This window comes from Danio rerio, chromosome 4 (genome assembly GCF_052040795.2).
Source record: "Danio rerio strain M-AB ecotype USA chromosome 4, GRCz13ab, whole genome shotgun sequence".
NCBI lineage: Eukaryota > Metazoa > Chordata > Actinopteri > Cypriniformes > Danionidae > Danio > Danio rerio.
This window is the reverse complement of record NC_141024.2, coordinates 32,033,508-32,046,340: the sequence shown is the minus strand read 5'-3', so window position 1 is coordinate 32,046,340 and position 12,833 is coordinate 32,033,508. Positions and strand designations below refer to the sequence as shown.

Genomic DNA, 12,833 nt, shown 5'->3' with positions numbered 1-12,833 from the left:
GCCCTCCTCTTGCTGTCTGCCAAGGTCTTTAGTGGCAGCGCTGCAGACAATGCTGCTAGGACCGGATTACGTGGCTGATCTGCGTGGGGCAGGAGCGGGCACCTTAGCTCCGCAGCTCCTCGTTAGTATAGTGGACAGTATCTCCGCCTGTCACGCGGAAGACCGGGGTTCGATTCCCCGACGGGGAGGCCCTTGTCTGCCTTTTACTTTTCGGTTGGTTGCCTTTAACAAGCGCGTCATCGGCCGACGTGACGTATACAGCAGCCAAAGGAAAATGCGTTGGCCGGGAATCGAACCCGGGTCAACTGCTTGGAAGGCAGCTATGCTCACCACTATACCACCAACGTTTGCGGGCAGCTTTTGCCAGAAGCACTCAAAAAGGACTGCCTTCAACCAAGGATCCCTCTTTGTCCGGGTTCGGCACCGAAACATGTTCGGCATAGGGATCCTAACCTTCGCAAAATGCACCGATCTACCCACATGTCACAGGGACATCTTCACAAGAGTGCCGCCCGGCCATGTAGCATAACGGAAGCCAAAAGGAACACATTGGCTGGGAATCTGCTTGGAAGCCAGCTGTGCTCACCACTATGTTACCAACGCTTGTGGACATCCTCTCACAGAAGTGTAGAAAATGAAAGCTTTCAAGCAAGGAGTTTCTTTGTGTGGGGGGCGAAAAACAAAAATGTCAAGTATGGATCCCATCTTTTTCCGACGTTGAGGTTGGATAAATCGTTCGACGGCACAAGCTCACCAAAAAACAACAGAGGTGGATAATTTCACTCTGCAGTGGTGGAGTTCTCATCTTCTGTCAGCCAGTGTTCACTGTAATGAGCTCCCCCGGTTTGAATGTCATTGCAAGGGTTGACTGGATGCAGCTCGTGAAAGGGCAAGCTGACATTTTGTGGAGTAAAAGCTGGGCTGTGTGTAAGAATGAATGGCGTGCTTTGTTTGCTGCAAAAAATGCTAATCACGTTCTCCTGTGTGATGCACTGTTCAAGTTACTGCTGATGACCAGTGCAAGACTGAGAAAGAAGCAAGGAGTATTAATGAAGAAAAAGCTGTCCAAGCCCAGTTTTCAGCCCTCCTCTTGCTGTCTGCCAAGGTCTTTAGTGGCAGCGCTGCAGACAATGCTGCTAGGACCGGATTACGTGGCTGATCTGCGTGGGGCAGGAGCGGGCAACTTAGCTCCGCAGCTCCTCGTTAGTATAGTGGACAGTATCTCCGCCTGTCACGCGGAAGACCGGGGTTCGATTGCCCGACGGGGAGGCCCTTGTCTGCCTTTTACTTTTCGGTTGGTTGCCTTTAACAAGCGCGTCATCGGCCGACGTGACGTATACAGCAGCCAAAGGAAAATGCGTTGGCCGGGAATCGAACCCGGGTCAACTGCTTGGAAGGCAGCTATGCTCACCACTATACCACCAACGCTTGCGGGCAGCTTTTGCCAGAAGCACTCAAAAAGGACTGCCTTCAACCAAGGATCCCTCTTTGTCCGGGTTCGGCACCGAAACATGTTCGGCATAGGGATCCTAACCTTCGCAAAATGCACCGATCTACCCACATGTCACAGGGACATCCTCACAAGAGTGCCGCCCGGCCATGTAGCATAACGGAAGCCAAAAGGAACACATTGGCTGGGAATCTGCTTGGAAGCCAGCTGTGCTCACCACTATGTTACCAACGCTTGTGGACATCCTCTCACAGAAGTGTAGAAAATGAAAGCTTTCAAGCAAGGAGTTTCTTTGTGTGGGGGGCGAAAAACAAAAATGTCAAGTATGGATCCCATCTTTTTCCGACGTTGAGGTTGGATAAATCGTTCGACGGCACAAGCTCACCAAAAAACAACAGAGGTGGATAATTTCACTCTGCAGTGGTGGAGTTCTCATCTTCTGTCAGCCAGTGTTCACTGTAATGAGCTCCCCCGGTTTGAATGTCATTGCAAGGGTTGACTGCATGCAGCTCGTGAAAGGGCAAGCTGACATTTTGTGGAGTAAAAGCTGGGCTGTGTGTAAGAATGAATGGCGTGCTTTGTTTGCTGCAAAACATGCTAATCACGTTCTCCTGTGTGATGCACTGTTCAAGTTACTGCTGATGACCAGTGCAAGACTGAGAAAGAAGCAAGGAGTATTAATGAAGAAAAAGCTGTCCAAGCCCAGTTTTCAGCCCTCCTCTTGCTGTCTGCCAAGGTCTTTAGTGGCAGCGCTGCAGACAATGCTGCTAGGACCGGATTACGTGGCTGATCTGCGTGGGGCAGGAGCGGGCACCTTAGCTCCGCAGCTCCTCGTTAGTATAGTGGACAGTATCTCCGCCTGTCACGCGGAAGACCGGGGTTCGATTCCCCGACGGGGAGGCCCTTGTCTGCCTTTTACTTTTCGGTTGGTTGCCTTTAACAAGCGCGTCATCGGCCGACGTGACGTATACAGCAGCCAAAGGAAAATGCGTTGGCCGGGAATCGAACCCGGGTCAACTGCTTGGAAGGCAGCTATGCTCACCACTATACCACCAACGTTTGCGGGCAGCTTTTGCCAGAAGCACTCAAAAAGGACTGCCTTCAACCAAGGATCCCTCTTTGTCCGGGTTCGGCACCGAAACATGTTCGGCATAGGGATCCTAACCTTCGCAAAATGCACCGATCTACCCACATGTCACAGGGACATCTTCACAAGAGTGCCGCCCGGCCATGTAGCATAACGGAAGCCAAAAGGAACACATTGGCTGGGAATCTGCTTGGAAGCCAGCTGTGCTCACCACTATGTTACCAACGCTTGTGGACATCCTCTCACAGAAGTGTAGAAAATGAAAGCTTTCAAGCAAGGAGTTTCTTTGTGTGGGGGGCGAAAAACAAAAATGTCAAGTATGGATCCCATCTTTTTCCGACGTTGAGGTTGGATAAATCGTTCGACGGCACAAGCTCACCAAAAAACAACAGAGGTGGATAATTTCACTCTGCAGTGGTGGAGTTCTCATCTTCTGTCAGCCAGTGTTCACTGTAATGAGCTCCCCCGGTTTGAATGTCATTGCAAGGGTTGACTGGATGCAGCTCGTGAAAGGGCAAGCTGACATTTTGTGGAGTAAAAGCTGGGCTGTGTGTAAGAATGAATGGCGTGCTTTGTTTGCTGCAAAACATGCTAATCACGTTCTCCTGTGTGATGCACTGTTCAAGTTACTGCTGATGACCAGTGCAAGACTGAGAAAGAAGCAAGGAGTATTAATGAAGAAAAAGCTGTCCAAGCCCAGTTTTCAGCCCTCCTCTTGCTGTCTGCCAAGGTCTTTAGTGGCAGCGCTGCAGACAATGCTGCTAGGACCGGATTACGTGGCTGATCTGCGTGGGGCAGGAGCGGGCACCTTAGCTCCGCAGCTCCTCGTTAGTATAGTGGACAGTATCTCCGCCTGTCACGCGGAAGACCGGGGTTCGATTCCCCGACGGGGAGGCACTTGTCTGCCTTTTACTTTTCGGTTGGTTGCCTTTAACAAGCGCGTCATCGGCCGACGTGACGTATACAGCAGCCAAAGGAAAATGCGTTGGCCGGGAATCGAACCCGGGTCACCTGCTTGGAAGGCAGCTATGCTCACCACTATACCACCAACGCTTGCGGGCAGCTTTTGCCAGAAGCACTCAAAAAGGACTGCCTTCAACCAAGGATCCCTCTTTGTCCGGGTTCGGCACCGAAACATGTTCGGCATAGGGATCCTAACCTTCGCAAAATGCACCGATCTACCCACATGTCACAGGGACATCTTCACAAGAGTGCCGCCCGGCCATGTAGCATAACGGAAGCCAAAAGGAACACATTGGCTGGGAATCTGCTTGGAAGCCAGCTGTGCTCACCACTATGTTACCAACGCTTGTGGACATCCTCTCACAGAAGTGTAGAAAATAAAAGCTTTCAAGCAAGGAGTTTCTTTGTGTGGGGGGCGAAAAACAAAAATGTCAAGTATGGATCCCATCTTTTTCCGACGTTGAGGTTGGATAAATCGTTCGACGGCACAAGCTCACCAAAAAACAACAGAGGTGGAAAATTTCACTCTGCAGTGGTGGAGTTCTCATCTTCTGTCAGCCAGTGTTCGCTGTAATGAGCTCCCCCGGTTTGAATGTCATTGCAAGGGTTGACTGGATGCAGCTCGTGAAAGGGCAAGCTGACATTTTGTGGAGTAAAAGCTGGGCTGTGTGTAGGAATGAATGGCGTGCTTTGTTTGCTGCAAAACATGCTAATCACGTTCTCCTGTGTGATGCACTGTTCACGTTACTGCTGATGACCAGTGCAAGACTGAGAAAGAAGCAAGGAGTATTAATGAAGAAAAAGCTGTCCAAGCCCAGTTTTCAGCCCTCCTCTTGCTGTCTGCCAAGGTCTTTAGTGGCAGCGCTGCAGACAATGCTGCTAGGACCGGATTACGTGGCTGATCTGCGTGGGGCAGGAGCGGGCACGTTAGCTCCGCAGCTCCTCGTTAGTATAGTGGACAGTATCTCCGCCTGTCACGCGGAAGCCCGGGGTTCGATTCCCCGACGGGGAGGCCCTTGTCTGCCTTTTACTTTTCGGTTGGTTGCCTTTAACAAGCGCGTCATCGGCCGACGTGACGTATACAGCAGCCAAAGGAAAATGCGTTGGCCGGGAATCGAACCCGGGTCAACTGCTTGGAAGGCAGCTATGCTCACCACTATACCACCAACGCTTGCAGGCAGCTTTTGCCAGAAGAACTCAAAAAGGACTGCCTTCAACCAAGGATCCCTCTTTGTCCGGGTTCGGCACCGAAACATGTTCGGCATAGGGATCCTAACCTTCGCAAAATGCACCGATCTACCCACATGTCACAGGGACATCTTCACAAGAGTGCCGCCCGGCCATGTAGCATAACGGAAGCCAAAAGGAACACATTGGCTGGGAATCTGCTTGGAAGCCAGCTGTGCTCACCACTATGTTACCAACGCTTGTGGACATCCTCTCACAGAAGTGTAGAAAATGAAAGCTTTCAAGCAAGGAGTTTCTTTGTGTGGGGGGCGAAAAACAAAAATGTCAAGTATGGATCCCATCTTTTTCCGACGTTGAGGTTGGATAAATCGTTCGACGGCACAAGCTCACCAAAAAACAACAGAGGTGGATAATTTCACTCTGCAGTGGTGGAGTTCTCATCTTCTGTCAGCCAGTGTTCACTGTAATGAGCTCCCCCGGTTTGAATGTCATTGCAAGGGTTGACTGCATGCAGCTCGTGAAAGGGCAAGCTGACATTTTGTGGAGTAAAAGCTGGGCTGTGTGTAAGAATGAATGGCGTGCTTTGTTTGCTGCAAAACATGCTAATCACGTTCTCCTGTGTGATGCACTGTTCAAGTTACTGCTGATGACCAGTGCAAGACTGAGAAAGAAGCAAGGAGTATTAATGAAGAAAAAGCTGTCCAAGCCCAGTTTTCAGCCCTCCTCTTGCTGTCTGCCAAGGTCTTTAGTGGCAGCGCTGCAGACAATGCTGCTAGGACCGGATTACGTGGCTGATCTGCGTGGGGCAGGAGCGGGCACCTTAGCTCCGCAGCTCCTCGTTAGTATAGTGGACAGTATCTCCGCCTGTCACGCGGAAGACCGGGGTTCGATTCCCCGACGGGGAGGCCCTTGTCTGCCTTTTACTTTTCGGTTGGTTGCCTTTAACAAGCGCGTCATCGGCCGACGTGACGTATACAGCAGCCAAAGGAAAATGCGTTGGCCGGGAATCGAACCCGGGTCAACTGCTTGGAAGGCAGCTATGCTCACCACTATACCACCAACGCTTGCGTGCAGCTTTTGCCAGAAGAACTCAAAAAGGACTGCCTTCAACCAAGAATCCCTCTTTGTCCGGGTTCGGCACCGAAACATGTTCGGCATAGGGATCCTAACCTTCGCAAAATGCACCGATCTACCCACATGTCACAGGGACATCTTCACAAGAGTGCCGCCCGGCCATGTAGCATAACGGAAGCCAAAAGGAACACATTGGCTGGGAATCTGCTTGGAAGCCAGCTGTGCTCACCACTATGTTACCAACGCTTGTGGACATCCTCTCACAGAAGTGTAGAAAATGAAAGCTTTCAAGCAAGGAGTTTCTTTGTGTGGGGGGCGAAAAACAAAAATGTCAAGTATGGATCCCATCTTTTTCCGACGTTGAGGTTGGATAAATCGTTCGATGGCACAAGCTCACCAAAAAACAACAGAGGTGGATAATTTCACTCTGCAGTGGTGGAGTTCTCATCTTCTGTCAGCCAGTGTTCACTGTAATGAGCTCCCCCGGTTTGAATGTCATTGCAAGGGTTGACTGGATGCAGCTCGTGAAAGGGCAAGCTGACATTTTGTGGAGTAAAAGCTGGGCTGTGTGTAAGAATGAATGGCGTGCTTTGTTTGCTGCAAAACATGCTAATCACGTTCTCCTGTGTGATGCACTGTTCAAGTTACTGCTGATGACCAGTGCAAGACTGAGAAAGAAGCAAGGAGTATTAATGAAGAAAAAGCTGTCCAAGCCCAGTTTTCAGCCCTCCTCTTGCTGTCTGCCAAGGTCTTTAGTGGCAGCGCTGCAGACAATGCTGCTAGGACCGGATTACGTGGCTGATCTGCGTGGGGCAGGAGCGGGCACCTTAGCTCCGCAGCTCCTCGTTAGTATAGTGGACAGTATCTCCGCCTGTCACGCGGAAGACCGGGGTTCGATTCCCCGACGGGGAGTCCCTTGTCTGCCTTTTACTTTTCGGTTAGTTGCCTTTAACAAGCGCGTCATCGGCCGACGTGACGTATACAGCAGCCAAAGGAAAATGCGTTGGCCGGGAATCGAACCCGGATCAACTGCTTGGAAGGCAGCTATGCTCACCACTATACCACCAACGCTTGCGGGCAGCTTATGCCAGAAGCACTCAAAAAGGACTGCCTTCAACCAAGGATCCCTCTTTGTCCGGGTTCGGCACCGAAACATGTTCGGCATAGGGATCCTAACCTTCGCAAAATGCACCGATCTACCCACATGTCACAGGGACATCTTCACAAGAGTGCCGCCCGGCCATGTAGCATAACGGAAGCCAAAAGGAACACATTGGCTGGGAATCTGCTTGGAAGCCAGCTGTGCTCACCACTATGTTACCAACGCTTGTGGACATCCTCTCACAGAAGTGTAGAAAATGAAAGCTTTCAACCAAGGAGTTTCTTTGTGTGGGGGGCGAAAAACAAAAATGTCAAGTATGGATCCCATCTTTTTCCGACGTTGAGGTTGGATAAATCGTTCGACGGCACAAGCTCACCAAAAAACAACAGAGGTGGATAATTTCACTCTGCAGTGGTGGAGTTCTCATCTTCTGTCAGCCAGTGTTCACTGTAATGAGCTCCCCCGGTTTGAATGTCATTGCAAGGGTTGACTGGATGCAGCTCGTGAAAGGGCAAGCTGACATTTTGTGGAGTAAAAGCTGGGCTGTGTGTAAGAATGAATGGCGTGCTTTGTTTGCTGCAAAACATGCTAATCACGTTCTCCTGTGTGATGCACTGTTCAAGTTACTGCTGATGACCAGTGCAAGACTGAGAAAGAAGCAAGGAGTATTAATGAAGAAAAAGCTGTCCAAGCCCAGTTTTCAGCCCTCCTCTTGCTGTCTGCCAAGGTCTTTAGTGGCAGCGCTGCAGACAATGCTGCTAGGACCGGATTACGTGGCTGATCTGCGTGGGGCAGGAGCGGGCACCTTAGCTCCGCAGCTCCTCGTTAGTATAGTGGACAGTATCTCCGCCTGTCACGCGGAAGACCGGGGTTCGATTCCCCGACGGGGAGGCCCTTGTTTGCCTTTTACTTTTCGGTTGGTTGCCTTTAACAAGCGCGTCATCGGCCGACGTGACGTATACAGCAGCCAAAGGAAAATGCGTTGGCCGGGAATCGAACCCGGGTCAACTGCTTGGAAGGCAGCTATGCTCACCACTATACCACCAACGCTTGCGGGCGGCTTTTGCCAGAAGAACTCAAAAAGGACTGCCTTCAACCAAGGATCCCTCTTTGTCCGGGTTCGGCACCGAAACATGTTCGGCATAGGGATCCTAACCTTCGCAAAATGCACCGATCTACCCACATGTCACAGGGACATCTTCACAAGAGTGCCGCCCGGCCATGTAGCATAACGGAAGCCAAAAGGAACACATTGGCTGGGAATCTGCTTGGAAGCCAGCTGTGCTCACCACTATGTTACCAACGCTTGTGGACATCCTCTCACAGAAGTGTAGAAAATGAAAGCTTTCAAGCAAGGAGTTTCTTTGTGTGGGGGGCGGAAAAACAAAAATGTCAAGTATGGATCCCATCTTTTTCCGACGTTGAGGTTGGATAAATCGTTCGACGGCACAAGCTCACCAAAAAACAACAGAGGTGGATAATTTCACTCTGCAGTGGTGGAGTTCTCATCTTCTGTCAGCCAGTGTTCACTGTAATGAGCTCCCCCGGTTTGAATGTCATTGCAAGGGTTGACTGGATGCAGCTCGTGAAAGGGCAAGCTGACATTTTGTGGAGTAAAAGCTGGGCTGTGTGTAAAAATGAATGGCGTGCTTTGTTTGCTGCAAATCATGCTAATCACGTTCTCCTGTGTGATGCACTGTTCAAGTTACTGCTGATGACCAGTGCAAGACTGAGAAAGAAGCAAGGAGTATTAATGAAGAAAAAGCTGTCCAAGCCCAGTTTTCAGCCCTCCTCTTGCTGTCTGCCAAGGTCTTTAGTGGCAGCGCTGCAGACAATGCTGCTAGGACCGGATTACGTGGCTGATCTGCGTGGGGCAGGAGCGGGCACCTTAGCTCCGCAGCTCCTCGTTAGTATAGTGGACAGTATCTCCGCCTGTCACGCGGAAGACCGGGGTTCGATTCCCCGACGGGGAGGCCCTTGTCTGCCTTTTACTTTTCGGTTGGTTGCCTTTAACAAGCGCGTCATCGGCCGACGTGACGTATACAGCAGCCAAAGGAAAATGCGTTGGCCGGGAATCGAACCCGGGTCAACTGCTTGGAAGGCAGCTATGCTCACCACTATACCACCAACGCTTGCGGGCAGCTTTTGCCAGAAGAACTCAAAAAGGACTGCCTTCAACCAAGGATCCCTCTTTGTCCGGGTTCGGCACCGAAACATGTTCGGCATAGGGATCCTAACCTTCGCAAAATGCACCGATCTACCCACATGTCACAGGGACATCCTCACAAGAGTGCCGCCCGGCCATGTAGCATAACGGAAGCCAAAAGGAACACATTGGCTGGGAATCTGCTTGGAAGCCAGCTGTGCTCACCACTATGTTACCAACGCTTGTGGACATCCTCTCACAGAAGTGTAGAAAATGAAAGCTTTCAAGCAAGGAGTTTCTTTGTGTGGGGGGCGAAAAACAAAAATGTCAAGTATGGATCCCATCTTTTTCCGACGTTGAGGTTGGATAAATCGTTCGACGGCACAAGCTCACCAAAAAACAACAGAGGTGGAAAATTTCACTCTGCAGTGGTGGAGTTCTCATCTTCTGTCAGCCAGTGTTCACTGTAATGAGCTCCCCCGGTTTGAATGTCATTGCAAGGGTTGACTGGATGCAGCTCGTGAAAGGGCAAGCTGACATTTTGTGGAGTAAAAGCTGGGCTGTGTGTAAGAATGAATGGCGTGCTTTGTTTGCTGCAAAACATGCTAATCACGTTCTCCTGTGTGATGCACTGTTCAAGTTACTGCTGATGACCAGTGCAAGACTGAGAAAGAAGCAAGGAGTATTAATGAAGAAAAAGCTGTCCAAGCCCAGTTTTCAGCCCTCCTCTTGCTGTCTGCCAAGGTCTTTAGTGGCAGCGCTGCAGACAATGCTGCTAGGACCGGATTACGTGGCTGATCTGCGTGGGGCAGGAGCGGGCACCTTAGCTCCGCAGCTCCTCGTTAGTATAGTGGACAGTATCTCCGCCTGTCACGCGGAAGACCGGGGTTCGATTCCCCGACGGGGAGGCCCTTGTCTGCCTTTTACTTTTCGGTTAGTTGCCTTTAACAAGCGCGTCATCGGCCGACGTGACGTATACAGCAGCCAAAGGAAAATGCGTTGGCCGGGAATCGAACCCGGGTCAACTGCTTGGAAGGCAGCTATGCTCACCACTATACCACCAACGCTTGCGGGCAGCTTTTGCCAGAAGAACTCAAAAAGGACTGCCTTCAACCAAGGATCCCTCTTTGTCCGGGTTCGGCACCGAAACATGTTCGGCATAGGGATCCTAACCTTCGCAAAATGCACCGATCTACCCACATGTCACAGGGACATCCTCACAAGAGTGCCGCCCGGCCATGTAGCATAACGGAAGCCAAAAGGAACACATTGGCTGGGAATCTGCTTGGAAGCCAGCTGTGCTCACCACTATGTTACCAACGCTTGTGGACATCCTCTCACAGAAGTGTAGAAAATGAAAGCTTTCAACCAAGGAGTTTCTTTGTGTGGGGGGCGAAAAACAAAAATGTCAAGTATGGATCCCATCTTTTTCCGACGTTGAGGTTGGATAAATCGTTCGACGGCACAAGCTCACCAAAAAACAACAGAGGTGGAAAATTTCACTCTGCAGTGGTGGAGTTCTCATCTTCTGTCAGCCAGTAATCGCTGTAATGAGCTCCCCCGGTTTGAATGTCATTGCAAGGGTTGACTGGATGCAGCTCGTGAAAGGGCAAGCTGACATTTTGTGGAGTAAAAGCTGGGCTGTGTGTAGGAATGAATGGCGTGCTTTGTTTGCTGCAAAACATGCTAATCACGTTCTCCTGTGTGATGCACTGTTCAAGTTACTGCTGATGACCAGTGCAAGACTGAGAAAGAAGCAAGGAGTATTAATGAAGAAAAAGCTGTCCAAGCCCAGTTTTCAGCCCTCCTCTTGCTGTCTGCCAAGGTCTTTAGTGGCAGCGCTGCAGACAATGCTGCTAGGACCGGATTACGTGGCTGATCTGCGTGGGGCAGGAGCGGGCACCTTAGCTCCGCAGCTCCTCGTTAGTATAGTGGACAGTATCTCCGCCTGTCACGCGGAAGACCGGGGTTCGATTCCCCGACGGGGAGGCCCTTGTCTGCCTTTTACTTTTCGGTTGGTTGCCTTTAACAAGCGCGTCATCGGCCGACGTGACGTATACAGCAGCCAAAGGAAAATGCGTTGGCCGGGAATCGAACCCGGGTCAACTGCTTGGAAGGCAGCTATGCTCACCACTATACCACCAACGCTTGCGGGCGGCTTTTGCCAGAAGAACTCAAAAAGGACTGCCTTCAACCAAGGATCCCTCTTTGTCCGGGTTCGGCACCGAAACATGTTCGGCATAGGGATCCTAACCTTCGCAAAATGCACCGATCTACCCACATGTCACAGGGACATCTTCACAAGAGTGCCGCCCGGCCATGTAGCATAACGGAAGCCAAAAGGAACACATTGGCTGGGAATCTGCTTGGAAGCCAGCTGTGCTCACCACTATGTTACCAACGCTTGTGGACATCCTCTCACAGAAGTGTAGAAAATGAAAGCTTTCAAGCAAGGAGTTTCTTTGTGTGGGGGTCGAAAAACAAAAATGTCAAGTATGGATCCCATCTTTTTCCGACGTTGAGGTTGGATAAATCGTTCGACGGCACAAGCTCACCAAAAAACAACAGAGGTGGATAATTTCACTCTGCAGTGGTGGAGTTCTCATCTTCTGTCAGCCAGTGTTCACTGTAATGAGCTCCCCCGGTTTGAATGTCATTGCAAGGGTTGACTGCATGCAGCTCGTGAAAGGGCAAGCTGACATTTTGTGGAGTAAAAGCTGGGCTGTGTGTAAGAATGAATGGCGTGCTTTGTTTGCTGCAAAACATGCTAATCACGTTCTCCTGTGTGATGCACTGTTCAAGTTACTGCTGATGACCAGTGCAAGACTGAGAAAGAAGCAAGGAGTATTAATGAAGAAAAAGCTGTCCAAGCCCAGTTTTCAGCCCTCCTCTTGCTGTCTGCCAAGGTCTTTAGTGGCAGCGCTGCAGACAATGCTGCTAGGACCGGATTACGTGGCTGATCTGCGTGGGGCAGGAGCGGGCACCTTAGCTCCGCAGCTCCTCGTTAGTATAGTGGACAGTATCTCCGCCTGTCACGCGGAAGACCGGGGTTCGATTCCCCGACGGGGAGGCCCTTGTCTGCCTTTTACTTTTCGGTTAGTTGCCTTTAACAAGCGCGTCATCGGCCGACGTGACGTATACAGCAGCCAAAGGAAAATGCGTTGGCCGGGAATCGAACCCGGGTCAACTGCTTGGAAGGCAGCTATGCTCACCACTATACCACCAACGCTTGCGGGCAGCTTTTGCCAGAAGAACTCAAAAAGGACTGCCTTCAACCAAGGATCCCTCTTTGTCCGGGTTCGGCACCGAAACATGTTCGGCATAGGGATCCTAACCTTCGCAAAATGCACCGATCTACCCACATGTCACAGGGACATCCTCACAAGAGTGCCGCCCGGCCATGTAGCATAACGGAAGCCAAAAGGAACACATTGGCTGGGAATCTGCTTGGAAGCCAGCTGTGCTCACCACTATGTTACCAACGCTTGTGGACATCCTCTCACAGAAGTGTAGAAAATGAAAGCTTTCAACCAAGGAGTTTCTTTGTGTGGGGGGCGAAAAACAAAAATGTCAAGTATGGATCCCATCTTTTTCCGACGTTGAGGTTGGATAAATCGTTCGACGGCACAAGCTCACCAAAAAACAACAGAGGTGGAAAATTTCACTCTGCAGTGGTGGAGTTCTCATCTTCTGTCAGCCAGTAATCGCTGTAATGAGCTCCCCCGGTTTGAATGTCATTGCAAGGGTTGACTGGATGCAGCTCGTGAAAGGGCAAGCTGACATTTTGTGGAGTAAAAGCTGGGCTGTGTGTAGGAATGAATGG

General features: G+C 50.8%; 19 non-coding genes across 19 annotated transcripts; 10 read left to right on the top strand and 9 right to left on the bottom strand.

The window, feature by feature from the left end:
* The first annotated feature begins 116 nt into the window (after positions 1-116).
* On the top strand, positions 117-188 carry trnad-guc (transfer RNA aspartic acid (anticodon GUC)). Its single transcript has one exon. It is a non-coding gene; the product is annotated as a tRNA-Asp (tRNA).
* Positions 189-1,356: 1,168 nt separating this feature from the next.
* On the bottom strand, positions 1,357-1,428 carry trnag-ucc (transfer RNA glycine (anticodon UCC)). Its single transcript has one exon. It is a non-coding gene; the product is annotated as a tRNA-Gly (tRNA).
* An 850-nt stretch (positions 1,429-2,278) lies between these two features.
* Positions 2,279-2,350, top strand: trnad-guc (transfer RNA aspartic acid (anticodon GUC)). The gene has a single exon. It is a non-coding gene; the product is annotated as a tRNA-Asp (tRNA).
* Positions 2,351-3,359: 1,009 nt separating this feature from the next.
* Positions 3,360-3,431, top strand: trnad-guc (transfer RNA aspartic acid (anticodon GUC)). The gene has a single exon. It is a non-coding gene; the product is annotated as a tRNA-Asp (tRNA).
* Positions 3,432-4,599: 1,168 nt separating this feature from the next.
* On the bottom strand, positions 4,600-4,671 carry trnag-ucc (transfer RNA glycine (anticodon UCC)). The gene has a single exon. It is a non-coding gene; the product is annotated as a tRNA-Gly (tRNA).
* Positions 4,672-5,521: 850 nt separating this feature from the next.
* On the top strand, positions 5,522-5,593 carry trnad-guc (transfer RNA aspartic acid (anticodon GUC)). Its single transcript has one exon. It is a non-coding gene; the product is annotated as a tRNA-Asp (tRNA).
* Positions 5,594-5,680: 87 nt separating this feature from the next.
* On the bottom strand, positions 5,681-5,752 carry trnag-ucc (transfer RNA glycine (anticodon UCC)). The gene has a single exon. It is a non-coding gene; the product is annotated as a tRNA-Gly (tRNA).
* Positions 5,753-6,602: 850 nt separating this feature from the next.
* On the top strand, positions 6,603-6,674 carry trnad-guc (transfer RNA aspartic acid (anticodon GUC)). Its single transcript has one exon. It is a non-coding gene; the product is annotated as a tRNA-Asp (tRNA).
* An 87-nt stretch (positions 6,675-6,761) lies between these two features.
* Positions 6,762-6,833, bottom strand: trnag-ucc (transfer RNA glycine (anticodon UCC)). Its single transcript has one exon. It is a non-coding gene; the product is annotated as a tRNA-Gly (tRNA).
* An 850-nt stretch (positions 6,834-7,683) lies between these two features.
* Positions 7,684-7,755, top strand: trnad-guc (transfer RNA aspartic acid (anticodon GUC)). Its single transcript has one exon. It is a non-coding gene; the product is annotated as a tRNA-Asp (tRNA).
* An 87-nt stretch (positions 7,756-7,842) lies between these two features.
* trnag-ucc (transfer RNA glycine (anticodon UCC)) lies at positions 7,843-7,914 on the bottom strand. The gene has a single exon. It is a non-coding gene; the product is annotated as a tRNA-Gly (tRNA).
* An 851-nt stretch (positions 7,915-8,765) lies between these two features.
* On the top strand, positions 8,766-8,837 carry trnad-guc (transfer RNA aspartic acid (anticodon GUC)). Its single transcript has one exon. It is a non-coding gene; the product is annotated as a tRNA-Asp (tRNA).
* Positions 8,838-8,924: 87 nt separating this feature from the next.
* On the bottom strand, positions 8,925-8,996 carry trnag-ucc (transfer RNA glycine (anticodon UCC)). Its single transcript has one exon. It is a non-coding gene; the product is annotated as a tRNA-Gly (tRNA).
* Positions 8,997-9,846: 850 nt separating this feature from the next.
* Positions 9,847-9,918, top strand: trnad-guc (transfer RNA aspartic acid (anticodon GUC)). Its single transcript has one exon. It is a non-coding gene; the product is annotated as a tRNA-Asp (tRNA).
* An 87-nt stretch (positions 9,919-10,005) lies between these two features.
* Positions 10,006-10,077, bottom strand: trnag-ucc (transfer RNA glycine (anticodon UCC)). The gene has a single exon. It is a non-coding gene; the product is annotated as a tRNA-Gly (tRNA).
* An 850-nt stretch (positions 10,078-10,927) lies between these two features.
* Positions 10,928-10,999, top strand: trnad-guc (transfer RNA aspartic acid (anticodon GUC)). The gene has a single exon. It is a non-coding gene; the product is annotated as a tRNA-Asp (tRNA).
* An 87-nt stretch (positions 11,000-11,086) lies between these two features.
* trnag-ucc (transfer RNA glycine (anticodon UCC)) lies at positions 11,087-11,158 on the bottom strand. Its single transcript has one exon. It is a non-coding gene; the product is annotated as a tRNA-Gly (tRNA).
* Positions 11,159-12,008: 850 nt separating this feature from the next.
* Positions 12,009-12,080, top strand: trnad-guc (transfer RNA aspartic acid (anticodon GUC)). The gene has a single exon. It is a non-coding gene; the product is annotated as a tRNA-Asp (tRNA).
* Positions 12,081-12,167: 87 nt separating this feature from the next.
* trnag-ucc (transfer RNA glycine (anticodon UCC)) lies at positions 12,168-12,239 on the bottom strand. The gene has a single exon. It is a non-coding gene; the product is annotated as a tRNA-Gly (tRNA).
* Between the last annotated feature and the right edge of the window lie 594 nt (positions 12,240-12,833).